Here is a 3,042-nt window from a genome sequence, read left to right as displayed (position 1 = left end):
TATATATTTTTTATAAAAAATGTATAAATGGTAAACTCGTATGAGTCTACGAGTCGAGTCTAGGTCACCTCCACGAGTTTACCTAGACTCCCGAGTTTGACAACCTTGATTAAAACAACTATAGATAAGTAAAATAAACAACGAACATAAAATTTATTTTTTTTGTTATTTGATATAAAAATAAATATAATAAAATAAATCATCGGTTCTCATACATAATGACATAAAATTTGACATTATTCTTTTTTAGAACTATTTTTTTAAATTTTTATCTTTATTTTTGTACTTTATTTTAATTTTGTTAAAAAAAATACTAATATCATTTAACTTTAATTTTTAACTTTTATCATAAATGAAAATATATGACTTTGTGTGCATTAAATAATAAAAAAAACTCATAACAGTAAAAGTTAAGTTTACTCCTTCGTTATATTTATAGGAGTGTAAATGATTCACACAAGTGTTACAGACCTTTTTTTAAGTTTATTTTTAAAGTAGTATTCACTTTTGAGTGTAATAATTACGAATTAATATATGGTCATAACTAATTGTGATTGAAGAGAAGGTAGAAGGAGAAAAAGAGAGAACATGTTAATATAAGAGTGGCGGTGAGCCAACAATAAATATGTAGATATATATCGGTAATAAAAAAGAAAAAAGAAAACAAAAATTAAATATTCTAAAAGAATAATAAAACTAGAGATAATTTAAAATGTTGAATATAAAATTATTAAAAATAAAAGTTTTTTAGCCATTAAAATTATGCTAAAGAAAAGAGTGATTTAAATATAAATTTTTATATCTACTTTAGATTAAATAAAATTGAGAAATAAATAAATTTATAAATTTTTATAAATTTTTATCTTTATTATTACACATAATAACAACTTAATAATTTTAGTATTATACCTAAATTAATTTAAATTTAATTATTCTATATATTAAAAAAATTAAATAACTTATTGATTTTTTATTTTTTATTTATTTATTCTATACAAAATTTTTGAATGCTTGATATCTTAAATATTTTCTTAAAATGATAAAGTTTGAAAAATAAATATCTATATAATAGTTATACATCTAGATATCTAAATCAAATAAGAAAATAATTTTTTTAGCAAATTTTTAACAACTCAAAGGTTAACTCAATGAATAATTATGGATCAAAGTGAACAAAAATGAGAGATATCATAATGATATGGTGGTAATTGATAGCGGTTGGGGTTAATAAAAGAAGAAAACAAGGAAAGAAAATAAAACAAGGCAATATAACAATGACGATGAGACAATAATAGTTATTATAGATGTAAAAAGAATGATAAGAAAAAATGGATATAATCAAAATAAAAATTAATAATTTTAAAATAATAATAAAATTAAAAATAAATAAAGATGTTTAATATAAGATTAAAAAATAATTTTTTTATCTATTAGAATTATGCATAAAGATAAAAAGCATTTTGAATATAAATTTTTAAATTTATTTTAAATTAAATAAGATTAAAAAAAAAATAAATTTAATATATGAATAACTAATTTGTAAACAATGTTAGTAAATTTTTATCTTAATTTTATTATACATAATAATAATAATATAATTTTTTTACTTTTCTCAATTTAAATTTAATTATTTTATATTTTTTACATATATTAAATAATTTAAAATATTTTATTTTTAATTATTGATATTAAATTTATAATTTTAAAAATAAAAATATAAAAATATTTTTTTAACTCAATAGAAAAATAGCTGAACAGGCCTGACAGTGCCTGTTGAGCCGCTAGTTTATTTAATTTAAGTATAAACAAATTTTCATGTATTTAGATGTCACGTACAATACTCAACATAATTAATAATTTAGAAAATTAATCTATTAATATGTTAATAAATTATTGATAAGTGTAGACTGCATCATTTATATGCCAATCAAATAACCAGTATCATATGCCAGATAAATAATATTATAGAAGATAAAATTAATAATTTTTTGCAAAAAGTTATGCGTGAAATTTTTTGTATTGTTAGTGAAATAAGTATCTACAAAATTAGTTTCAGATTATGTTAGTAAGATTAAAATAAGATAGAAGAAATTGAAATGTGAAAAAAAAATACATAATAGCATATATATGTCACATTTTTTGAGCCCTTTTTATACTTTCACAAGGATAATCTATTCATATTTTTATTGTCAAATCTTTTTTAACCAACTACTGTGTCTAACTGTTTTTTTAGATTGTTCATACAATTTGAATCATGAAAAGAAACAAAAATAAATATTTTATAATTTATTAAATTATTCTCTTTAGCAGTATCATGAAAAATAGATCCATTATCAACAAAATACCAAATATAATTATACAACTTAATAATATCACTCCAAAATAATATATAGGACCTATTGATACCAATAATATATTACATGAGGCACAATATCAATAGTATCTATTATCATAGATCCTACATTATAAAACTTCTTCACCTGGTGAATACTTTCTTTGGCTTCATATTGTATTTGTTGGCACGATGATTTTATGTCACCCAATATACTTACATGCTCATAGTTTCATACAATTTTTATGTCTAAACTTTTTATATATGTCTCATAGTATCTATTACTTACTTTTCACGCATCCAAACTCCATTATAAACTATTGTTTAATATTTTATTATTTTTTATTCATTCTTGCCATTTTCATTATTTTCAACAACTACTCTTATTTCGTTCATACCAACTATTCTCATGTGCTGCATTTTTTAAAGTCATTTTAGATTAATATGTATTAATATGTAAATAAAAGTATTAATCAATTTTAATAAATATAGATTTTAATAATACGTATCAAATGATGTAACAAAAAAAATATCGATAGATTTTAATAAATATAGAATATATTTATAGGTAAATAAATAAATAATTTGTTTACATATAAATTAAAATGATAAATATAATTTTTTATTTTTGAATAAATTAAATAAAACTTGTATAACTGCATAAAAAATATATTTTTTTATTTATTATCAATTATTACGTCATAAATTTT

The sequence above is a fragment of the Arachis duranensis genome, chromosome 7, assembly GCF_000817695.3.
Source record: "Arachis duranensis cultivar V14167 chromosome 7, aradu.V14167.gnm2.J7QH, whole genome shotgun sequence".
In the NCBI taxonomy this organism is placed as follows: domain Eukaryota; kingdom Viridiplantae; phylum Streptophyta; class Magnoliopsida; order Fabales; family Fabaceae; genus Arachis; species Arachis duranensis.
The sequence above is the reverse complement of the archived record's forward strand: the minus strand, read 5'-3'. Positions refer to the sequence as shown.